At 47.2% G+C, this 26,101-nt stretch overlaps 1 protein-coding gene across 4 annotated transcripts in view; it reads left to right on the top strand.

The window, feature by feature from the left end:
• The window catches only part of LOC147668416 (uncharacterized), a 124,116-nt gene that overhangs the window by 72,185 nt on the left and 25,830 nt on the right, over positions 1–26,101 (top strand). For 2 of the 4 annotated variants that reach the window (XM_086948565.1, XM_086948564.1), the window contains 2 exons: positions 17,255–17,346; positions 24,842–24,899. The gene's annotated coding sequence lies outside the window, so the exon portion shown is untranslated. The remainder of the gene's footprint in view (positions 1–17,254; positions 17,347–24,841; positions 24,900–26,101) is intronic. The other 2 variants (XM_086948562.1, XM_086948563.1) reach the window with 1 other exon arrangement.

The following is a 26,101-nucleotide window of genomic DNA, read 5'->3' on the forward strand; positions in this document are numbered from 1 at the left end:
CGCAGTTCTTGCTGTCTTCCGTTAGGTTGATGCTGTGCGTGAGGGGGTCCAGAGTGTCGGTGCAGGTGGTGATCATTCATTTTAGTTCTTGCTGTCTTCCGTTAGGTTGATGTTTTGCTTGAGGGGATCCATGGTGTCGGTGCAGGTGGTGATCCATTCATTGCTGTTCTTGACGTCTTCCGTTAGGCAGTTGTGCGTGAGTGGGTCCAGGGTGTCGTTGCAGGTAGTGATCTATTTATTGCAGTTCTTGATGTCTTCCGTTAGGTTGATGCTGTGCATGAGGGGGTCCAGGGTGTCGGTGCATGTGGTGATCCATTCATTGCAGTTCTTGATGTCTTCCATTAGGTTGCTGCTATTATGCTTGAGGGGGTTTACGGTGTCGGTGCAGGTGGTGATCCAGTCATTGTTGTTCTTGATGTCTCTTCTGGTAGGTTGCTGCTATGTGTGAGGGGGTCCAGGGTGTCAGTGCAGGTGGTGATCCATTCATTGCAGTTCTTGATGTCTTCCGTTAGGTTGCTGATATGCCTGGGGTGTCCGGGGTGTTGGTTCAGGTGGTGGTCCATTCATTGCAGTTCTTGATGTCTTCTGTTAGGCTGCTGGTATGCTTGGGGCAGTGTTTGTATGGGGCAGAAGCCCAGTCCTTCTCTGTGATATTCTTCCAGAAGCAGCAGGACTTCTGGTGTTAGTGGGTCTCTTGTGGTTTAAAACAGTGTAAAACTAGTGTCCCATAAACCCAATTGGAATGATATGAGTTAAGGGATTACCTGTTCCTATGCATGACTACTGGCAAACTGCAGTATTAAATATTGTAGCTTGTGTGCTTATCCGGAATCAATTTGCTATTTTTCACCTGTATCACTCAGGAACATAGTCAGAGTGTTTAATGCTGGGGAAACTGTCTCTGCTTGTGGCAGAGGGGGAGGTCCTGTGCTTCTCCCTCTACCGCCCCGCCATGTGCCACTGATGTGGTTTATCTATCTATCTGTCCCTGACCCCTTGCAGCCTTCTCCTTCACCATGTTGGCAATCGAATATCAAGCATGAGGATTTGTTGCCTTGGTCACTCACACATCATCAGTCTCTGCCCCAGGGCAATTTGTTGCCACCTATGCAGTGTAGGGCCAGATCAATGCCACTCCCCCCCACTCCTCACCTCTGTGTCTTTCAGGAAAGAGTAGGCCGTTGTTATCCAGTGTCTTCGCCGGGTTGGTCCTCTTCTCTTTGAGGATCCTACAGGGGGTCAGAATTGGTGTGAGGGGAAGGCCGCCTCGTGTATAGCGCAGCCTCAGCCGCTGTATCAGCAGCAGTCTCTTCGGGCATACCGCACTCCATACTTTCTGCCTTGCGATCGATTCCGATATTGTCATCCAGCCTCGTTCCCTTGGGTTGCCAACAGTAGAGGAGGCAAAAGATGACAGAGGTGCCTATCCACCTCTTGTGGCACCAAAGGAAGTGCCTGTGAGTGACTGCCACCCTCATGGTCCACTCTGAGGTCTTGACATGTATTCTCATCCCCGTCTCCTCACTCAGGGAAGCCAGCAGCAGTGGGGAAGAGGGCCAAGTTCGATTCCCCTGTCCCAGGTATCGCAGCGGGAGTCCCCGTGGGACGACCGCTCCTTCTCAATATCTATTTTAGATATCTGATATAGAAAACAGTGGTCCAAAAACCAATTATTCGTACAGTGAAAAAGTATTTCAAAATCAAACTTTTGTTATGGAGCAGAAATAAAGCTAATGCTCATATTGGGTAACCTTACCCCAAAAGTACAGTATTTGCGATATTTGACGCTTCAATACATACAATAAATGAAATGTAATATCGGCAAAAAGAACAATTTCAAGGAAAAAATCCAAGGGAAAAAGTCAAGGAAAAATTACAAGGAAAAAATTGGATGTGCAGAGCCTTAACTTAGGTTAACAGTTAATCATCACATTTATTTTAGTTCCCAATTTTTTTTTAAACATTTCATCATGAGAAACAATGGTTGCTCCGAGGGTACATGCAAAGAAACGGTGCTCGAAGGTATGAGTGAGTGGGGGACTAATCCCTGTAGGAGAGTAGGGTCTGCAATCCTATGATCACCCAGATTTTTTGCTTTTGTTTCACTGGTTTACGACTTCCTCTGGCTGTGGGCCTGCCAATCAGACCCACAGCCTGGCTGTTCTCTTTATAAATTACGAGATGTACCCTAGGTGCATTTACCAATTGGTACTGGGCCACCTTATCAGACCCTGTAACCCAGGGCGTAGGTGTACCCAGGGCCGTCAGGGGCTGCAGCATGTATTATGCCACCCCTGGCTGGCCTCCTAAATTTGACACAACTGGCTGCATGACAGCTGGGGCAAAGTCGTGTAATCACCCTTTGCTGTAGATATAGTAGCCCTATATCTAACCCTCCAATGGACACCCGAGTTCCTATCAGTCACTCCTATGGCAGGCCTTGACAATCCTGAAGGCAGAGTGCATGGGCTCGCGTGAACTAAGCTCTGGCCCGAGCCGAGCCCGGTTGCAGCTTGCGGAATCGAGACCCAATGGCTGTTCCATGATAACGCGCACCACATCGGTAACTCCGGTGTCGCGTTATCAAGACATGTCGAGTAAGGTGTCATACGAATCGGGATGCTGCCCTCTCACCACCTCTGGCGACGAGGTTAGCATTCCGCCCTTCTAGAGGGACACGACATGTACGTAACTGTGAACCCCGGTTAAAGTTAACGAAGGCCTCAGCTCCACAAAATGGATGCTGCCACCACAGACACAAGTCTGACCTCCTGCTGCTGGGAGTCCTTCCAGCGAGGAGCACTTGGACAAAGGGTTTCCTGTCAAGGGCGGTGTTCGCACCGTCCCAGACAGGGTTTGTGTATTCTGGGTAGGTAGGGCTTTTGCGAGAAGGTGACTGCGGAGTGGCACCCCGGTGCTCACTACGCATCTGCCGGTTAGAACCAGTTCCAGGGGCGACAGCCCTGGCCTGGGGAAAGTCCGGCAGGGGAGAGGGGTGTAACTACCCCCCTTCCTGGTCCCACCCTTAGGGCAGGACCTAGTCATGTACCCACCCCTTTCTTTAGGATAAAGGCCGGAGCGGGGACCCTTCCAAATCAGATCATCTTTGAATCAAGAATACTTTCTACGAAAGGACTTCAAGACTCTTCTTAAGATTTCTCCCTTGTGGCTAAGGAGTAGTCACCCTGCATCAGCGGGCACCATCTAAGAACTCTGCGGTTTGCTGTAAGTCCTTCCTCAAGGAATCCGACGGCCCAGCTCGACGAGAACCGGCTTCCCTGGCACCTCTGACCTCTACCCACGTCATCAGCTCAGCTGTGATCTGTGGGTGCGACGAGACCTCGAGGGACCGGCCATCATCAGAACCCGCACGCTCTTAAAACCAGCACGACCATCGAGGTAACTCTCTGGTGAGTGCTCTGGGGTCCGAGAAGCCCCGACCCTGAGCCGCTCCAGCACCGAAGTGCAGTCTCCCAGCATCTCCACGATCTGCGTGGGGCCCTTCTGCTCGCTGCTCAGCACGTTGTCTGGTCACTTGCCGCTGGCTTGTGCCCTTCCGTGACGACGACCAAGAATCAACACTGCCGGTCTGGTTGCTCCAGACTGGCCCTTGCTTCCATCTTTCCGAGAAGCACCCCGGACCCTCCTGGTCCACCCAAGACGCCGACAGCGACATCCGTCGTGGGACAGCTCGCACCTCCACCGTGGTCGCCGACAACGCCTCCTGGTCCGTGAGACTGCAGAGCCGAGCGTCGCCCACTCACCTGGTCGAGGTGACGGCCAACCGGTGCCTTCCTGGTACCCTCTGACTACTGGCTAGTAGTACGAACTTGGTCCCCTCTGCTTTCAGGTTTCATCAATCTCTACGAACTATACACCACTGGTCGCCGGCCAGCAACTCCTTTTTCTTCCGGCTCCTGGCTCGTCAGCGAAGACCCCGACGCCTGTAAGACTTGCAGCCGCAGCCCTCGTGGCTAGGTAACTCGGCATTTCGGTGCCTGCATAGCCTCCTTACTCTAGGGTCCCGAGTCCCTCGCTTCCGACTTGCCTTAACCTTTCCGTGTCCTCGGACACTTGTCTTTAAACGTGCACTTGAAGTATTTGCTAAAGAGATTTGGTTGTGCTTAGTACCCTGTCCTCATAAAGAGTACAGGGCTGTTGTGATTCTTAATAAATATACTGTTTATTTTCATAACACTTGTGTGGTGTCCTTTCACTGGGTGTTCAAGGGGTACATGTGTGGTAAACAGCTGGCTTAACGCGCCCTCTCGAGTCATTAGCCTTAGACTGCTCGTATCCACGCTACTAGGATAGCTGGTCTATAGGTTGACTTACAACCAAACACCATAAGGGTCGTTGGAACGATACATAGCGGTCGCTAGAATAGCGAACGTTGCATATCGGGCCAACTTCTCACATTGGTGAGCAGCGGTTGGGATTTGAGCTTGCTGTTGTTTTACCACACGTATCCTAAGAATATCTTGTTGAAAGATCGCACAAGTACTGTTAGTACATATAACTAAAAGCTTAGAATACTCTGAGTTCTACTGAACCAGCTGTTGTAGCTCCTCAAGGCTTAGCACACCTTGGCTACAACTCTTAGCAAGGGAAAAGTAGGAAAACACATAGTGTAGGTAGGTGCATCACTTACACCACACTAGAAACAGTATGTCGGGCCAAGGAGGAAACTCTGAGTCTCCCCTTGTGTCAGTTGACCCTCCACAGGTCATCCCTTCAGGATATACTGTGCTGAGCTTCAAGGAGTTAAGACGATTGTGTCACTCCCGGAAGATTCAGCAGGGGTCTAACCCCACAACGTCCTTTCTGATTGGTCTCTTGGAGACTTATGATGCCAGGAGAGCTGAGAAACTTCGTAGCTCTTCTAATCCAGAAGGAGACATGCCTCCCCTCGAGGGAACCCGAGACGATCCTGACCTCATTCATCTCGCAACCGAGAACGAGGATGTGGAGGAGGATGAGGATGAGGATCTCTCTGGGGACGAGGCAGATAAGGGACAGGTAGAAGTCGTCAGACTAAGCAGGTCCAACTTAAGCAAACATGATAGCGGTACTGGGGGACCCCTGGGGCCACTATCAGGTCAGCTTAACATGGGGAATGGACGAGCCAGATCTCTATCAAGAGGCTCTGGCAGATCCCTTCATACCAACAGCTCTCACAACTCTTCTCAAAGAGGGATGACGTCCCCTCAGAGGAGAGTGTACGAAGCGAAGGAAAGGGCAGCTAATCTGCGGATCGAAAGGGAAGAACTTGCCCTGGCCAAGGAAAAGCTTGCTTTCGCTAGAGAGCAACAGTTAAGTGGGGCAGTCCCCACTGGTGGCAGCAATGTACCTAGTAATAGGGAAAAGAGTTTCGATACGAAACACCTTGGGAAGATAGTGCCCCCCTTTAAACAAGGGGACGACATCCACAAATGGATTACTGCTTTGGAGAGGGCCTGCACTGTGCAAGGCGTTCCCCAGAGTCAGTGGGCAGCTATCTTGTGGCTCTCCTTTGAAGGTAAAGGAAGAGACAAGCTCCTCACCACAAGGGTAGAGGACGCCAACAATTACCAAGTCTTGAAGAATACACTCGTTGAAGGGTTCGGCCTAACCACTGAGCAGTACAGGGTGCTGTTCAGGGATACCCAGAAAACGCAGTCTCAAGATTGGTCTGATTTTGTCGATTGTGCCACTAAGGCTTTTGAGGGCTGGTTGCTGGGCAGTAAGGTTACTGATTACAAAGGATTGTATAATTTGATGATGAGAGAACAAATTTTAAACAATTGTCAGAACCAGTTGTTGCATCAGCATCTTGTCGACTCGGATCTGACCTCTCCTCAAGAATTGGGGCAGAAGGCAGACAAATGGGTTCGTACGAGAGTTAAACAGAACCAGGGCCAGAATCAAGGTGGTCAGAAGAAAGCAGACCAGAAGGGTAAAGATTCTAAGGGGGAACAAAATGACCAGAAGTCTTCGACAGGTCCCCAACAACCCAAAGAGGGTGGGGGTCAGGCTCCCCAAAAGAAGAAAGAAGGCCAATCCAAACGATGGTGCCAGTACTGTAAAAGTAAGTCTCACTGGTTTAGTGAGTGCACCAAGAAAGGAGGAGGGCAGACTCCTGCCACTGCAGCCCCTAAGGCACCTGTGCCCCCTAGTACAGTCAGCAGTGGTAGTGCGCCTCCCAAGGGTTTAGTAGGGTTAACCCTGGGTTCTGAGGGGCGTGACAACTTAGTTGGCACACTCACTCAGGCTGTCCTTGTCAGTACAGGGGACGTAGACGTGTCCCCTGACGTAAGCCCCAATACTTTGGGCAAATACAGACAGACGCCTTTCATAAATGGAAAGATGGCTCAGGCCTATAGGGACACTTGTGCCAGCGTCACCATGGTGACGCCTAACTTTGTGGACCCTGGACAGATCATGCCAGGTACAGAATTCCTGGTGACCAATGCAAGCAATGTCACTACCAATCACAGTATGGCAATTGTAGCTTTCTCCTGGGGAGGGGTAACTGGCCAAAAGAAGGTTGTAGTTAGTCCAGACCTCCCAGTGGATTGTTTGTTGGGCAATGATTTGGAGTCGTCACAATGGTCAGAAGTGGAGCACCGGACTCACATGGAAATGTTAGGTTTGCCAGCACATGTGTTCGCTGTGACTAGGTCACAGGTCAGGAAATGCCCCACTGAACAGGTGCTGGATCCTGGAACAACGGACCAGACACCTCCCAAGAAAAAGAGCAGTAGGGTTAAGGCTGCGCCTTCCCCCTTGCCCCAGGTCGAGGATCAAGTCTCAGAGGAGGCTGACCTACAGGAATTGAGGGAAACTGAGCCGAGAGAGTTCGAACTTGGTCAAGTTGAATTCTTGGGCTCAGGGGGACCCTCAAGGGAAGATCTGGGGAAGGACCAATTAGACTGCCCTTCTCTTGAACCCCTCAGACAGCAGGCTGCTGCTGAGGCTGCTGGGAACGCCACAGGTACCCACAAGGTATACTGGGGAGATGGACTCCTGTACACTGAGGCAAGAGACCCCAAGCCTGGCATGACCAGGAGGCTGGTCGTCCCCTTGTCTCAGCGTGGTTTCCTACTTACCTTGGCCCACGAGATTCCCTTAGCAGGTCACTTAGGCCAGACGAAAACGTGGGACAGGCTTGTCTCGCACTTTCACTGGCCTCACATGAACGAAGATACCAAGGAGTTTTGCCGCTCCTGTGTCACTTGCCAAGCCAGTGGTAAGTCAGGTGGCACGACAAAGGCCCCCCTTATACCAATGCCTGTGGTGGGGGTGCCCTTTGAACGGGTGGGGATCGACATCGTCGGTCCCATGGAACCACCGACAGCATCAGGGCACAAGTTTATACTGGTGGTAGTGGATCATGCCACCAGGTATCCTGAAGCTATTCCCCTTAGGACCACTACAGCCCCTGTTGTGGCAAGAGCCCTAGTTGGAGTATTCTCCAGAGTGGGCTTCCCTAAGGAGGTCGTCTCCGACAGAGGTGCAAACTTTATGTCGAGCTACTTAACTGCTATGTGGAAGGAATGTGGTGTCAACTACAAGTTCACTACACCCTATCATCCACAATGCAATGGGCTTGTTGAGAGATTCAACAGGACCCTAAAAGGGATGATTCATGGACTACCGGAAAAGCTTCGGCGTAGATGGGACGTCCTGATCCCCTGCCTCTTGTTCGCCTACAGAGAAGTCCCACAGAAGGGGGTTGGCTACAGCCCTTTTGAACTTTTGTACGGGCATCCTGTAAGAGGACCCCTGTGTTTGGTGAAGGAAGGATGGGAGAGACCTCTCAAAAAGCCTGCAGCCAACATAGTGGACTATGTGCTCGGCCTCCGCTCGCGGATGGCTGAATACATGGAGAAGGCATCCGAAAACCTTAAGGCCAGCCAAGAACTCCAAAAAGCTTGGCATGACCAAAAGGCTGTCTTGACTGTTTACCAGCCCGGACAGAAGGTGTGGGTGTTGGAGCCAGTGGCCCCAGCAGCACTCAAGGACAAATGGTCCGGGCCCCACACCATCCTGGAGAAAAAGGGAGAGGTCACCTACCTGGTCGACCTGGGAACTCCCCGGAGCCCCCACAGGGTGCTTCATGTCAACAGGCTAAAAGCATATGTCGACAGGAAGGACATGAGTTTGCTCATGGCCATAGATGAGGGACAGGAGGAGGAGAGTGACCCTCTCCCCGACCTGCTCTCTCAGAATCCTGACGATGGCTCGGTAGATGGTGTTGTCTTTTGCGGCAGCCTCTCCGACCATCAGCAGAGCGACTGTAAACAGGTTCTTCAGTCGTTCCGACATCTGTTTTCTCTGACACCCAGTCAGACCGATTGGTGCACCCATGAAGTCGACACTGGTGACAGCCTGCCCGTAAAGAGTAAAATCTACAGGCAGCCTGATCACGTCAGAGACTGCATCAAAAGTGAAGTGCAGAAAATGTTGGAGCTGGGAGTCATTGAACCCTCGGATAGCCCTTGGGCTAGTCCCGTAGTTCTAGTGCCGAAACCTCACACCCAGGGTGGTAAGAGAGAGATGAGGTTCTGCGTAGACTACAGGGGTCTCAATGCAGTCACTAAGACTGACGCCCACCCAATACCAAGGGCAGACGAGCTTATTGATAGGCTGGCTTCAGCCAACTACTTAAGCACGTTTGACCTGACAGCTGGGTATTGGCAAATCAGGTTAGCTGAGGACGCCAAGCCTAAGACAGCATTTTCAACCCCTGGTGGGCATTATCAGTTCGTGGTGATGCCCTTTGGTCTGAAAAATGCACCTGCCACCTTCCAACGGTTGGTGAATCATGTCCTTACTGGGCTGGATGACTTCTGTGCGGCGTATCTTGACGATATTGCTGTCTTTAGCTCCACCTGGGAGGATCACCTGGTCCACCTGCGGAAGACGTTAGAGGCACTGCAAGCAGCAGGTCTCACTATCAAGGCCACCAAGTGCCAGATAGGGCAGACACAGGTTGTATACCTGGGCCACCTTGTAGGTGGAGGTCAGGTTCAGCCACTGGAGAGCAAGATACAGTCAATCAGGGACTGGGCTCCTCCAACCACCCAGACTCAGGTTCGAGCTTTCTTGGGCATGACTGGATACTACAGGAAGTTTGTCAGGAACTATGGGTCCATCGTGACACCATTAAATGAACTGACAAGTAAGAAAATGCCAAAAAAGGTTCAGTGGACAGCGAGCTGTCAAAAAGCATTCGATGACCTAAAGCAGGCCATGTGCACGGCGCCTATCCTCAAGAGTCCGGACTACTCCAAACCATTCATTGTCCAAACAGATGCTTCTGAGTTGGGTGTGGGAGCTGTTCTTTCTCAACTGAATTTTGATGGTCAAGACCAGCCCATTGCTTTTATAAGCAGACGGCTGACCCCTAGAGAGAAGAATTGGTCAGCTATTGAGAGGGAGGCCTTTGCTGTGGTTTGGGCCCTGAAGAAGCTGAGGCCATACTTGTTTGGCACTCACTTCAAGATTCAGACCGACCATAAGCCCCTCTTGTGGCTAAATCAGATGAAGGGTGAAAACCCCAAACTGCTTAGGTGGTCCATTTCCCTACAGGGGATGGACTTCACAGTGGAACATAGACCTGGTACTGATCATGGCAATGCCGATGGGCTCTCCAGATATTTCCACTTAGAACAAGAAGACTTACCTGGTCAAGGTTAGTTAGTTGTTCCGACGTTTGGGGGGGGGGTCATGTAGGAGAGTAGGGTCTGCAATCCTATGATCACCCAGATTTTTTGCTTTTGTTTCACTGGTTTACGACTTCCTCTGGCTGTGGGCCTGCCAATCAGACCCACAGCCTGGCTGTTCTCTTTATAAATTACGAGATGTACCCTAGGTGCATTTACCAATTGGTACTGGGCCACCTTATCAGACCCTGTAACCCAGGGCGTAGGTGTACCCAGGGCCGTCAGGGGCTGCAGCATGTATTATGCCACCCCTGGCTGGCCTCCTAAATTTGACACAACTGGCTGCATGACAGCTGGGGCAAAGTCGTGTAATCACCCTTTGCTGTAGATATAGTAGCCCTATATCTAACCCTCCAATGGACACCCGAGTTCCTATCAGTCACTCCTATGGCAGGCCTTGACAATCCTGAAGGCAGAGTGCATGGGCTCGCGTGAACTAAGCTCTGGCCCGAGCCGAGCCCGGTTGCAGCTTGCGGAATCGAGACCCAATGGCTGTTCCATGATAACGCGCACCACATCGGTAACTCCGGTGTCGCGTTATCAAGACATGTCGAGTAAGGTGTCATACGAATCGGGATGCTGCCCTCTCACCACCTCTGGCGACGAGGTTAGCATTCCGCCCTTCTAGAGGGACACGACATGTACGTAACTGTGAACCCCGGTTAAAGTTAACGAAGGCCTCAGCTCCACAAAATGGATGCTGCCACCACAGACACAAGTCTGACCTCCTGCTGCTGGGAGTCCTTCCAGCGAGGAGCACTTGGACAAAGGGTTTCCTGTCAAGGGCGGTGTTCGCACCGTCCCAGACAGGGTTTGTGTATTCTGGGTAGGTAGGGCTTTTGCGAGAAGGTGACTGCGGAGTGGCACCCCGGTGCTCACTACGCATCTGCCGGTTAGAACCAGTTCCAGGGGCGACAGCCCTGGCCTGGGGAAAGTCCGGCAGGGGAGAGGGGTGTAACTACCCCCCTTCCTGGTCCCACCCTTAGGGCAGGACCTAGTCATGTACCCACCCCTTTCTTTAGGATAAAGGCCGGAGCGGGGACCCTTCCAAATCAGATCATCTTTGAATCAAGAATACTTTCTACGAAAGGACTTCAAGACTCTTCTTAAGATTTCTCCCTTGTGGCTAAGGAGTAGTCACCCTGCATCAGCGGGCACCATCTAAGAACTCTGCGGTTTGCTGTAAGTCCTTCCTCAAGGAATCCGACGGCCCAGCTCGACGAGAACCGGCTTCCCTGGCACCTCTGACCTCTACCCACGTCATCAGCTCAGCTGTGATCTGTGGGTGCGACGAGACCTCGAGGGACCGGCCATCATCAGAACCTGCACGCTCTTAAAACCAGCACGACCATCGAGGTAACTCTCTGGTGAGTGCTCTGGGGTCCGAGAAGCCCCGACCCTGAGCCGCTCCAGCACCGAAGTGCAGTCTCCCAGCATCTCCACGATCTGCGTGGGGCCCTTCTGCTCGCTGCTCAGCACGTTGTCTGGTCACTTGCCGCTGGCTTGTGCCCTTCCGTGACGACGACCAAGAATCAACACTGCCGGTCTGGTTGCTCCAGACTGGCCCTTGCTTCCATCTTTCCGAGAAGCACCCCGGACCCTCCTGGTCCACCCAAGACGCCGACAGCGACATCCGTCGTGGGACAGCTCGCACCTCCACCGTGGTCGCCGACAACGCCTCCTGGTCCGTGAGACTGCAGAGCCGAGCGTCGCCCACTCACCTGGTCGAGGTGACGGCCAACCGGTGCCTTCCTGGTACCCTCTGACTACTGGCTAGTAGTACGAACTTGGTCCCCTCTGCTTTCAGGTTTCATCAATCTCTACGAACTATACACCACTGGTCGCCGGCCAGCAACTCCTTTTTCTTCCGGCTCCTGGCTCGTCAGCGAAGACCCCGACGCCTGTAAGACTTGCAGCCGCAGCCCTCGTGGCTAGGTAACTCGGCATTTCGGTGCCTGCATAGCCTCCTTACTCTAGGGTCCCGAGTCCCTCGCTTCCGACTTGCCTTAACCTTTCCGTGTCCTCGGACACTTGTCTTTAAACGTGCACTTGAAGTATTTGCTAAAGAGATTTGGTTGTGCTTAGTACCCTGTCCTCATAAAGAGTACAGGGCTGTTGTGATTCTTAATAAATATACTGTTTATTTTCATAACACTTGTGTGGTGTCCTTTCACTGGGTGTTCAAGGGGTACATGTGTGGTAAACAGCTGGCTTAACGCGCCCTCTCGAGTCTTTAGCCTTAGACTGCTCGTATCCACGCTACTAGGATAGCTGGTCTATAGGTTGACTTACAACCAAACACCATAAGGGTCGTTGGAACGATACATAGCGGTCGCTAGAATAGCGAACGTTGCATATCGGGCCAACTTCTCACAATCCCAACATGAAGTCTTAGAGGAAAAAGTAGATAGGTTTAAGGAGAGATTGATCGGGCGTATCAATCTGGGTGTCCTGGCCCAATTGTATAGTTTACATGGTCTATTTACATTGGTTGGTACAATCACAGATTGTAGTCATCTGTGACACATGATCGTTAGGGGGTTAGTAGGTCCAGGTACAGGGGAAGTATTCGCCGACGTTTCGACTCGACTTGTGGCATATGGGACAGTTGGACCTTTGACTGTGAGTCTTCCTCAGGACGGAATTTTGGTGGGTAGGGAGGCAACCAGGCAGTGGTTTAGAGACCTCATCCGCATTAGAATTCTGGCGGGAAAGGTAATTGAATTAATCATATAGTTCCAAAACTTCGGCTGCCCAGGGGTCAGTCCGGTAGGGCAACTGGATAATCCAGGGTCTGTGATTCAATCCAAGTCACGAGTAAAATGGCCATGGATTGTCCAGGGTCTGTGATTCAATCCGAGTCCCGATTGTCATTCTCTTTCCAAACAGAGAGAGGGAAACTGTGCGTGTGCGTTTTAAGTCTGTGTATGTAACGATTCCTGGTGAAAACTGATAGACTCTTCACTATACCTAACTGAAAGCACCTGTACTTAACTATTTATTACAAAATAAATGTATTGGGGGCGGCGGGGCTAACACCCCAAACACACCTCTGAAGCTACGGCCCAGTCCCTATTTCTAAAGAATACTTTCACTAAGTACTCCCCAAAAAGAACACTGAGTTCTGCTTCCTCTTTCTCCAGCTCTCAAAACCAGACTGAAGAAATGGGGTGCCAGAGCCTTCATAGTCCAGGTTAACCGTGAAAGCAATAATAGAAACTCTCTTCTCTTTGGGTACCAGTGCCGAGAGGCTCCATTGAGCTTTGACAGTTTTGCTGTCAATAAATAAATAAAATGTCTTCTGCCATGTTAACATGACCCCCTATGTTTATGCTCTTTGGAATTAGTTTATATTTCTTAGCCTATGTTTACATTCTTTTCAAATGTGTACATTCTGGTGCCAGTTTTAACATTATTGGGTTTGTATTTCAATTTGCTATTGCCACAAATAAAGGGTACAGACACACACCGTACTTGCTAGGTGACATTAGGATGGATATGTCTGAGGACAAGTCTGAGACGACACACAAATAAATATTGGTGCCTATTCCATATGCCGTTGAAGAGGTCGCTGTAATTAAGACATAATAGTATTTGTTGCACAAAAAAATATGATCTTTAAACAATAAAATCACTAACAGTTCCCCTGTCTTATTATTGTATGATCACTTGGAAGGCAGCGTACAGAAAGCGGACACTGTGGTGAACGTGTGCAAGGAGTGTGGGAGAAACCAAGAGGTGTTCCGCAGCTCGACGTGCTCCATTCGCCAAAAGGCTGCCAGGGGCTATCAGTGGATACCCCTAGAACCCTAGATGCCCCCCTCCCTAGACCTAGAGTGGAGGCCTGGGGCTATCAGTGGACACGCCCAGAACCCTAGACACCCCCCACCCTAGACCTAGAGTGGGGGTCTGGGGCTATCAGTGGACACCCCCAGAACCCTAGACGCCCCCCACCCTTGGCCTAGAGTTGGGGCCTGGTGCTATCAGTAGACACCCCCAAAACCCTAGACGCCCCCCACCCTAGACCTAGAGTGGGGGCTATCAGTGGACACTCCCAGAATCTTAGACGCCCCCCACCATAGACCTAGAGTGGGGGCCTTGGGCTATCAGGGGACACCCCCAGAACCCTAGACGCCCCCCACCCTTGACCTAGAGCTGGGGCCTGGTGCTATCAGTAGACACCCCCACAACCCTAGATGCCCCCCACCCTAGTCTTGAGTGGGGGCTAGGGGCTATCAGTGGACACCCCCAGAACCCCAGACGCCCCAGACTGTAGACCTAGAGTGGGGGCACAGAGGCCTTTGTTCCCGCCGACCAAGATAGACCAGGGAGAGAAGGAGGAGAGAGAGGAGAGGTGCGTGGTCACGCTCGGAGTTTGCAGCCGGTGCAATTCGAGCCCCTGCCGCTTTCTGCTTCGGAACCGGTTCATCCCAGTAGGGGTCAGCAGCGGCCGAGGTCCAGAGAAGCTGTTGTTTTGCCACTTTCCTTTACTGACCCTGCGGTGCGCCTCGAGACCGCGTCCTAGCCTGCTGAGACCATTTTGGCGGTGGCAAAAGAAAACGGCAACGCCAAAACACGAATTTAGCATTATTGTGCAATACTGCAAAACTGCAGAGCACAGTAACAAAGTAATACGTACATCAGAGGACCACGGCCCCAAGGCGCCCTATTTGTTATTGTAATTTGGTGCAATCTTAGACACCATTAGCATCCATGGTGCTATCAGGCACATCAGAGCAGCAGGTCACCGGAATTATCAGCCACTGCACCACCCTTGTTCCTGGGAATATTCAAAAGCCAAGCATGTTACTGACTTTTAGTGGAACAGTGGGAGTAGGCACAGAGGAGTAAAGAGTGCTTGGTGAGTGACAGGAGCATGTACTAACAAGCGGCAGGGAAAGCTTTCGCTTTCACTTCTGCTTGAAAAAAAAAGCCCGCAAATGGTACTTGCGCGCGTGCCACTGCGAACAATGGCCTATTAGTGTCTATTACGTGCACCAAGCCGTAATAGACACTAATAGGCCGTGGGCGGAGCAACGCGCCTGCCTTTGGCCAATTGCGTGCAGTCTTTTATTAAAAGACGCATGCAAAGTCCAATCGCGTAGCCCAATAGGAATCGCACACACTCGTGCGTGTGCGATTCCTAGGTCAGCTTAGATTCCCCATTTTTCACTCACTAAATGTCTCACACTGCGCGTGCACTGCTGCATAGTGCACCGCTAGACGCGAGACCCAAAAAGACTGCACTTCCCAGAGCCTATTGAGATGCGTGACTACAGAATACTGAACCTGGTGCACCATCATGGCACACTAGATCTCCATGGGCGTAACATAGGTCCTCGTATCCTCCCAATTACAGGGGGCCTCCTTAGCACAGTAGCGCATACAGTACTGCACTCATGACTGACTACACTTTTTAACAGCAGAGTCTGTGACATCCGTTCCGGACAAGTTTTAAAATTATGCTCGCCGCCTCGCCGTAGGGGTACCAAATGTCAGCCGTGCATGCCACTCCTGCCGAACCATGTTTGACACCCAGACTTAGGGGTGTTGTCTTAAAAATCCCTGGTTAGACTGGCAGTGGGTTTGGGTTGGAGCTCTAACGAACTTAAGAAACGGCTCTGAAATGAGCTGCAAACATGAAAGGAGTTACAGGGCTGGTTTTGATATGAAGAAGTGTAAATAGGGTTCTAAGAGTCCGAGAAATGCTCCTGTAATGTGAGCAGAAGGGGTATTTTTAACAGGTTAAAGTTCAGGACAAGAAGAGTTATTTCTTATGGTATGGATTCTTTAAAGAACAACGTTCTTGTGCTATTCCATGCTCTTTGAACAATGTTTTTTGTGCGTAGTTGGTTCGCAGTTCCATAAGGCCCTTTCTGCTAACTGAGTGAGAAATAAGCATGAGTGGAAAATCCGTTCCGCTCGCGGATTTCGCAGATTTTCGGTAAATCCGCGAACTCCCGCGAATTTACCGAAAATCCGCGAATCCGCGAGCAGTGGATTTGGGGCGGCAAAAGTTCAAGCTTTCAAGCTTGAAGTTGTAACTATTTTAGGATGGTGCCGGCAAGCTGCCAGCGCCATCCTAAAATAGTTACTAAGTTAGCTTCAGTTAGCTTCAACAGGAAGCACTAATAAATAAAATAAAGCAGGTGTTCGAGCACCTGCTTTATTTTATCTATTAGTGCTTCCTGATGAAGCTAATTTAGTAACTATTTTGGGACGGCGCTGGCAGCTTATCGGCGCCATCCTAAAATAGTTACAGAATGATGGATGGGAATGGGATGGACAGCTCACTCAAGGGACCCCTGCGCCCTTCGGGGCGATTGCATAGTAACACACACATGGTTGCTGGAATTAGTTGAAGCTCAAATTCAGTGACTCATTCATCAGCCCAAAAACAATTGTGAGCGTCGTCGAGGCTGGGCAGGTGTGCCTTCTTCCCAAATCTACCGTCGAAAATTAGCTGTGATGCTGGATAGAGGCCTTTGCATCCCCTCATTTAAAAAATGTCCGCAAAATCCGCGAATCCGCAAGTTCGAGGATTTTGCGGATCCGCAAATTCGCGGATCGTGGATCCGCGAAATCCGCCCATCCTTAGTGAGAAACTGCATATTACTCGCTCAGATGTTTTTTTTTTACCAAAAGGAATAAATGTACCGAAAATGCCAGTGAAGAATTCATGAATTAAAAGGAGTGTGCTTCCTTAGCGGAATGATCCTCGCACTTCGACTGTGCAGAGAACAGTGGCCATATTTATGGAAAATGATCATGTAAGGGTATTTCATAACCATGTCAGATTGTCACATTGCCCGCTATTTCCTCTTTGCAGAGAATGTTGCCTACATACATGCATGGAGAACCGATTATGTAAACATGTCACATTCCAACTATTTCCTCTTTGATTAGAATAATGCCTACATGCATGAGGATTCGATTATATATTTGTATTCCTCTAACACATCAGACTATCCCATTGCCCGTTTCTTTCCTCTTTGCAAATAGCAATACCTACCTGCTTGTATGACAGGACAACGTAGATAAAAACATTGCATGACTTTAAAACGTATTTTTTACCCCGCATTTTTTAGCACTTCAGTGTCGTCACAATAGCAAAAACAACTGCGGTGCATGGGCCCGAGCTCCAGAAGTCCCCCTCCAGAACTATGCACTCTCTGGCCTGAGAGCTCATGAAAGGGTCTGGAACGAGGGGCTCCATCTACTATGCTGGGGGGCCCCCTCAAGTTTTGTTATGCCACTGTAGATCTCTTGGTTAATCCTCCTGTGCATGCAGCAAGTCCTCTTCTCTGATAATGCACATTGAAAAAAAGATGCATAGGCTTATTTTTTCCTGTTTCTATGGGTTCCAAATTGTGGTGTTTTTTCAGTGTTTTACAAGCATTCAAAACATTTTTGCTCTGTAAAAATTCACAGGGCTGGTGTTTATCTAAAGAATATTGAGTGTATTGCCTTCTCTTGCTCGTTGCTATTGACATTTCTAATATCCATCTATCTTCTCCTAATTCTCGTTTTTGAATTTGCTCTTTCAGGTGATGGTTCAGTGTCATGTTCACCTCCAAACCTGTCTCATTTCCCATTGATCACTTTCCAGCAGTCTAGTCCCAGGATGTGCCGGATGGAGGTATGTTTGCATCTCATTATCTCACAAATATTTGATTGCAGCTGGTGAAAGTTAATTACTTTTTAATGTATTTTTTATTCTTTTAAACAAGACAAGAGGTAACCCATTGAGGGATACATGTTGTAAGGAGCATCAATGACATAATACATGTGACATAAGTAGAGCACATCATGGTTGGACAGCATTGCCGTTTACATCAGTGTCGGAGCAAGATCGACTAAGGTAAAGGGTGATCACAAGTCGAGAAGGACGGTGAGAACTATAAAACATGCCATTCCTAATAGCAGGCAGTGCGTCAATAAAACAATAAATTATAAGGAGGTGGGTGTAAGGGGTAGGTTGCAGGGATCACATATGGGTAGACCAACATGATGTCTAATCCATGCCATCTGCTGGGGCTGCTCCCGGCCCCACCGTCGACAGGGGAACAGATATCACATGAGTAGGAGGATATACATCAAACTTAAGATACGTACGCCCTGATCTAGGGCTGCTCTCAGAAGGAGAAGCTCCAATTTGCTTAATATGAAAGCTAATTGTTGACTCAAGACTGGCGATTTATATAGACGTAGAGGTACTCTTACCTAATGCCCTGAAGGGCAATGTGATAATATATCTTTGTCGTACAGCCTAACCTTACCCTCTCCTACCTCACTCTTGACGGGGTATATGGCATATGATATAAAGCCACACTATTATCTACCTCATAACGGCTTTGTTCTTAGAAAGGTTAACACTTTGTTAAGGCAAAACCTCTCCATCGCCTACCTCACCTTGGCGGGGAATATGGGCATATGATATAAGCTTAGCCTTACCCCACCTATTATTGCGAATTGCACATGTGTTCTTGTTTGCATATATATTGTCACTTAATCATATTCATTCTATTATATACCTCATATCTGTTTGTTTCTTGTAACATTAACACTTGTGTTAGTTAACTATTCTGATGTTAAGCGCTCTGATACCCACGGGTCTTGTTCGAGCTATATAAAACTCTAAAATAAATAAATAAATAAATAAATAAGTACAATTGTACAGAAATTATGCATTTGTGAGGTCCCAGACATAGTTCCTTCATGGTGGTCGAATATCGTTCATGGATGTACGACATTACAACGCATGCTTTTACATCGCATGCTTTTACAACGCGGGTTTTACAACGCTTACCATTACAACGCATAGTGCTTTGGGGCGCTGGATAGTGAATAGTTTAATTTACTATTCCAACTCCAGTCCCTGTGGATAGTAGGGAAGGTGTTGGACAGTAAATTAAACCTATTCCCTATCCTAGAGCGCCCCCCAGCGCAATGCGTTGTAACGGTTTGCGTTGTAAAAGTTGCGTCTTAAAGGCACTGCGTTGTAAAAGTTGCGTTGTAAGTGATGTTTCCCATCGTTCATGGCTTCTAGGTTATGGATATGCATATCCCAGTCCCCCCCATCCACTCTCCCCACCCCTCTAGTGATTAGCATGTGTAGTGTGTTGGCCTCTGCTCGTGCACAGTGCAGGAGAGTATGCAACCACCTCTTAGTGTCCAGCACAGAGGCCGCTTTACAAGACATTTCTATTTGCTGCTTCAAAAGTACGCATGCAAGGTCTATGAACTGGTGTGTTTGCCCCCCTTTGCTTTAGGGCGAAGGCCTAGCAGGCAGGATTCAGGAGTAGGTGACCGTGCAAGGTCTGCGAGTTCCGCTATGGTGGCTGTAACCTCGAGCCATGACACCTATAGTGGTGGGCACTCCCACACCATATGTCAGAAGCTGGCATCAGCCAGTTTACAGTGCGGGCGCTCTGGTGCTCGAATCAGGATACACGCGCTGGATACGTTGGGGGTGAGAGATAACTGATGTGTGTAATGCGTAACACCAGGAGAGATCATAAACCACCGGAAGTGCTGCTGGCATGGGGAAAAATGATGCAAGACATAATGGGGCACACCACACAATCCACACATGCAAATGAGGAGCTGGCGCCTCCCACAGGGGGGACGGCCCCGGGTCACAGTGGGCAGACGCAAAGGGATCCAGTATAGATGATTCGAAGTACAGACCTCGGGGTACCCAGACCTGGCGGGGGAGAGGAGGAGGGTAGGGGGGAGTGAAGGTTTGGGGGGAGAGTAGGGGTGGGGGGTGGTTAGTTACAGTTATGTTTTTGGGAATGTTTATAAAAATGAGAAGGAATAAGAGTCTCCTCCGCTGGCTACATCGGTGGTCTAAATCTTGATTTGTACTGATATAAAACAGTGTTCCACCTCGGCTGAGGTGACAGAGATTGATGCTGATACTTGTATGTGATCCGTTGAGATGAAGGAACACCTAATAAAGAATTATATATATTTTTTAAACTGTGATGTGTGTAGGTAAATTGTATGAGTTGAAATAGAGGGTTCAAGTAACCCTTTACAACATGTTGTAGCGCCCTCATGCATGACTTGAGCGGTTGCGGGAGAACTTCCTGTTGCCCTGTTCTTCAAACAATCATTAAAGATTGGCTGAGGTGGGGTGCTCAGTGCTGTGTTATTGGAAGCCAGCATCCTCCTACCCAGTTCTTTATCTCAAATTACTACTGAGCAATAAATATTTTATTTCTGTCTGATCTGGGCCTGCACTCGCTCTACCTGTCATAGAGGAGAAACTGCTGAGGAATTAGCACACATGCTGCTGGTTTCAGGCTCTTCGGTCACATTGCAGTAACAATCCACTATCCAGCTGCCTCACCTATCACTCGTTGACTCTGTCCCTCCCTTGGACCCGATAGGGAGCTTGGCTGCTTTTTGGTTAGTTTTGTGCTGTACAAACACCACATGCATCGCACCTTTTTCAAAGGAAGAATACTTTGGTGCCATTAAGCTGTGCTGCTGTATGACGCAACTGAGATAGTAAAGACCCTTGGGGCCTGCGGCACGCTTTGGATCATTTGCTGGTAGGTTTCACACTGTGAATTAATTTTACAATGTTGAGTTGTGCCTATGGCATTTTGTGTGTATTTGAAAAGCAATGCTAAGCATCTGGGCCTTTGTAAAAGCTGTGCAGGGGCTGTGTACTTGCCGGGCATGTGTGAGAGTCGCAGAAGGCACTTTATCTTAGTGTGCTGTCCAGCGTGCACTGTTGTGGTGCATTCTCCATCTTGTGTCAACAACGAGCACACTTCAGTATTGTTCCATTAAATGTGGCCACGCTGGTTTGTACAGGTGATGTTGCAAAGCGTGAATAGGAGGAGAGCCCTATAGAAAGTCATGGGAAGTGCGTGGTTCGAAAATCTTGTTCACAGGCTTAAAGCTGCAAAAGGAATGTTGAAAGCAGGAATATGCTAGCGAGGTGCAGATGAATAAATGCAAGAACCGGTCCTACCTTTATGGTTAAAAGCGTGGAGAGCAGCCGAGGTATAGGAAGTCTGGACAGAGACATTTGACTAGAGTGTTTTGGGTGCTGGGCATGGTCCATGAGTGAAAGGATGCTAACAGGCTTTCGGCCACCATCCCTGCACTCGCTACACAGATGCACCACAGCTTTTAACTCGTATGCCGCCAGGCTAGTGTGCTATCTCAAGCTCTAAAGTTAGATATGCAACAACTAAACAACAGACTAGCCCAGCCTCAAAACTGGCAAACTAAAACTAGCTAAAAACATTTGAGAAAAGTAAAACCAGAAAGTAAATGAAATCAATAAACTGCTGCTCTACAGCATAATGTGGAAGTAAATTATTTATTTAAAGTTTTACATAGTGCAAACATGTCTCGGGACGTTATCAGAGCACTTTACAAATGATCAGGGTGCGAGAAAGAGGCAAGGCCGACAATAATAAACAATACTATCAATCACAGTAACAATACAGGAAGTAACAGTATCCAAGCGGGGGAAGAGCGCCTATTAGTCCAAAATAGCGCTACTTAAACGATTAGGGTGAGAGAAACCAGTGATGGCGGGGAAATGTGTGGGGCATAAAATAAATATAATGATAATAGAAATGTGCGCAGGGAGCACTCCAATTTTGATGAGCTCAATCAATCTTAATCTAATGGTGCTGTGACTATTAAGGGTTGTCACTCCTTGATTAAACATTAGTTAAGACTAGCATGAAAGTTAGTCAAGTCACGCACTGTTCACACGGTGTTATCCCACACCTTAAATAATATTCAAAATATTCAAAATTCAATCAATAGATTGTATCAATCACTTTTCATACATTTAATTTTGTTTAGTCACATCAAAACCATTCATGTTATAAATCACATATTTTGAATCAATGCCAAATATATTTTATGACCATTATTAATTCACAGAGACTCAAATATCATCCTAATTTTTAGTTTCAAAAAGCTTTAGAACATGACACATCTTTGTAGCGAGCCCGATGCATTTCGGTACTGAGATGGTACCTTCTTCAGGGGCCATTCTAAAATGAAAACAAGAAATTAATAATATAACTGTTATATATGCCCATGGTTGCTGTTGTGTTATCTGTATTAGATGTATGTAGTCGTACCTGTTGTCAAAGGAATTGATATACTGTGCCAAACTTCTGCAATAAAGAAGAAGCCCAAATGAGGCTAAGTACAATGTTCTACTCTCACCGCGTAAAACATTAACATTATTATGTGTTTGTTTTTTTGTTGTTCTTAAAAAGATTCTTACTCGTGGTTGCTAAGGTAAGCCAGTAGTGTTCACTGTAAATGAAAATAATCCATCAATGTCCGATATATATTCGATTAATATTCACAAACAAACTGCTTCTAAAAATCCGTGATCCAACTCAAAAACCCATAAGACATACCTGCTTATGAAGACTTATGACTTTCAACCTAAAGAGCGGTAGAAAGCGATACAAAACCATGTCAGTTACTTGTCTGCTGCTCAATCAACATTGCTTTTACTACCCCAAGGGTCCGAACTCATACCTTTAATATGTTCTATTCCCGAATCTGAAAAGATTGAGAGATGCAAAAAGCTGACGTAAGTGTTTTGTTACAAGACTGTTGAAGGTCTAATAAACCGTAATCTATTAACAGACTCAAACATACCTCAATATTCCGTGACCGCGCTCTACCTTCAATTCAAAATTTCTTCGTGCCTGTCCGACTTCCGCTTCCCATTTAGACTTTAGTGCTACGTCACTTACGTTCATAACATGAACGACGGACTATTCCCGGAGCGCTCTATTATCCGTATATCACCATGGACGCCATATTGTAACATCACTCCGCTGGTGATGACTGCAAGTTTACTTAGCTGAATACAAATTCCGACCGTCATTGTGTAGATAACATTTCCGTCCTAAATGAACTCTCTACACCATAATTATAGCAAACACCTTAATCGTCTAGTGGAAGTTTCCTCGATATTTCTATTGTGACTAATTTCGATCCTACGCCAGCCACTATACCGTGACCAGATAAGAAGAAATTGAAATTCAAATGTCAAAGGCGACCTACGATGAGTATGGTGTTACGGTTTAGTAAATGCGATATGAGGAGATGGAATAAAATATAAACTGCCCCATGGCAGCTGATGGAGATGTGATAATATGTAGTAATCTCCAAATTGTTGTAATGTCAGTAATGTTCTCGTTGTTGTTATGCCCTAACAATGTTTGTGTTATGTTACTGTTTGCCCAATGGCTAGTTATACATTTCACATGCATCTGGACACTGCATTACAAATTGCTGACAGTTATTTCGACTTGATGTTACAATAGAATATTACATTATGTAACCCGATCACATTTACATTTGCAATTGATATTCGTGTAGTATACTACAAATAACAGGATACATCATATCTGTCATTAAGCCCTGTGGGGGACATTGTTTTCAACATTTTGATCCAATATAACTCCCTTTGGAGCAATTTCTGTCGATTGTCAACTCCTTGTTGCAACATAACTTTCTCTATGATAAAGAAACGTAACTGAGAAACTGTGTGTTTCATATCTCTCCAATGTACTGCTAATGGTGATGCCAATGATTGATTCCTGATATTGCTTTTATGTTCTGTAATCCTTATTTTCAATTTCCGTTCAGTTTTGCCCACGCACATCTTGCCGCAAGGGCATTTGATGCCGTAGACCACATTCTGTGTATTACAGTCGCTTGTGTGTCTTAGTTTTACCAGTTGTCCGGTGGTTGGATGATTAAATGTACTTCCAGTAATAACATTATTGCACTCGATACAATTCTGACATCGGACTGTTCCTTTATGCATGATCTTGTTGGTGCCAATATTGGGCCGTTTCAATAGTTCTTTGCCTCTTGTGTATGCATGTATTGGTTCCTCCTGAAATAAACCTTTAAAATCAGGCTCAGTGGATAACAATTCCCATCTCTGATTAATTATTCTCCTGATTGCTTACGAGTGAGTTGTAAATGTGGACAAGAAAACCATCTTTTTGCTGGTGGTCCTGACTTTGGTTTGTAGAAGATCCTGTCTGTTGATGTTTGAGACTCTGTCCTTACTGTGTTTCAATACCTCATCTGGATAACCTCTTTCCTTATATTTAAACAAATGTTCTTCAATTTTCATTAGACAAGTTTGTGGTTCAGAGCAAATCTGCTTATGCGTATTAATTGTGAAAAAGGCTGATTTCTGATTAGGCTCCTCAGGTGGAAACTGGTGTAGGCTAATGCATTCTTTCGATCTGTTGGTTTTGAAAATAATTCAGTTTGAAAGCCCATTTCCGTTTTGACAATTCTCACATCTAGAAAATCCATTGTCTGTTTGTCAATTTTTTGCAGTCATCACCAGCGGGGTGATGTTACAATATGGCGTCCATGGTGATATACGGATAATAGAGCGCTCCGGGAATAGTCCGTCGTTCATGTTATGAACGTAAGTGACGTAGCACTAAAGTCTAAATGGGAAGCGGAAGACGGACAGGCACAAAGAAATTTTGAATTGAAGGTAGAGTGCGGTCACGGAATATTGAGGTATGTCTGAGTCTGTTAATAGATTACGGTTTATTAGACCTTCAACAGTTTCGTAACAAAACACTTACGTCGGCTTTTTGCATCTCTCAATCTTTTCAGATTCGGGAATAGAACATATTAAAGTAATGAGTTCGGACCCTTGTGGTAGTTCTACCGCTCTTTAGGTTGAAAGTCATAAGTCTTCATAAGCAAGTATGTCTTATGGGTTTTTGAGTTGGATCACGGATTTTTAGAAGCAGTTTGTTTGTGAATATTAGTCGAATATTTATCGGACATTGATGGATTATTTTCATTTACAGTGAACACTACTGGCTTACCTTAGCAACCACAAGTAAGAATCTTTTTAAGAACAACAAAAAAACAAACACATAATAATGTTAATGTTTTACGCGGTGAGAGTAGAACATTGTACTTGGCCTCATTTGGGCTTCTTCTTTATTGCAGAAGTTTGGCACAGTATATCAATTCCTTTGACAACAGGTACAACTACATACATCTAATACAGATAACACAACAGCAACCATGGGCATATATAACAGTTATATTATTATTTTCTTATGTTTTCATTTTAGAATGGCCCCTGAAGAAGGTACCATCTGAGTACCGAAATGCATCGGGCTCGCTACAAAGGTGTGTCATGTTTTAAAGCTTTTTGAAACTAAAAATTAGAATGATATTTGAGTCTCTGTGAATTAATAATGGTCATAAAATATATTTGGCATGTATTCAAAACATGTGATTTATAACATGAATGGTTTTGATGTGACTAAACAAAATTAAATGTATGAAAAGTGATTGATACAATTTATTGATTGAATTTTGAATATTTTGAATATTATTTAAGGTGTGGGATAACACCATGTGAACAGTGCGTGACTTTACTAACTTTCATGCTAGTCTTAACTAGGGCATAAAATAAATACAGAACATTAATACATGAAATACATTTTTGGAAAAAAACAACGGCTTGTGCAGGCAGGTCCTTCTTGCACCGGTCCTCTTATTTTCCAACGTCACAACCAGTGCCCCAGCTAACCTACTGAACCAATCGAGGCACTGCTCTCTGCCTGAGAGAAGATTCAGCATTGGAGGGAGAGGTGTGTCTTGGGGCACCGGAGGACAGTAAAGGCGTGTGCAGGCTCTCAACCCATCTGTCTAAGACGGCTGAGTTGAGACGTTTATAATGCGTATTTCAGGCTGCCCTTCGGAAGACGGCCGGCCAAATGGACATGCGTACTATAAACTAGTGCACAGGAAGCCCACCACTGCTGCCACTCAACAAACCCCGTCCCTTCCTGAGTCAAGCCGGGTTGACGTAAAATTAAATGGTAATGAATTAACTTAATTATCATTGTATTTGTCGTCTCTGGGGCTTTTCTGGGGGCATTTAATTGGGGTGACGCTCATTCCGTCAAATGGAGGAGCCACCCGCAGAGACACAGATAAGACAGGCAATAATAAACAATAATAACCATCGCAATAACAGTATCAAGAGAGCTAAAGCAAGAATATGCTCATTAGTAGCACTTTCACATATTTTTTAAAAGATGCAGTTGAAGAGTAAAATCGGATTTCAGATGGTAGGAAATTCCAGTTTCTCGGGGCAATGCCAGAGAAGGTTTGATTGTAACTTTTGTTCTTGAATTTCTGCAGTTTCAACACTAAAGACGTGGTGCTTCTTGAGGTTCTAAAACCACCAGGCAGCTCCAATTTTTTGTTCGATGTACTTTGGGGTTTTGGAGTGTATGGCTTTGTGTGTCATGCAGGCATTTTAAAAATTAATTTGTGTCTCGTAAAGGAGCCAGTTAAGTGATTTCAAATAAGGTGTGATG

Source organism: Lissotriton vulgaris, unplaced genomic scaffold (genome assembly GCF_964263255.1).
Source record: "Lissotriton vulgaris unplaced genomic scaffold, aLisVul1.2 SCAFFOLD_1492, whole genome shotgun sequence".
NCBI lineage: Eukaryota > Metazoa > Chordata > Amphibia > Caudata > Salamandridae > Lissotriton > Lissotriton vulgaris.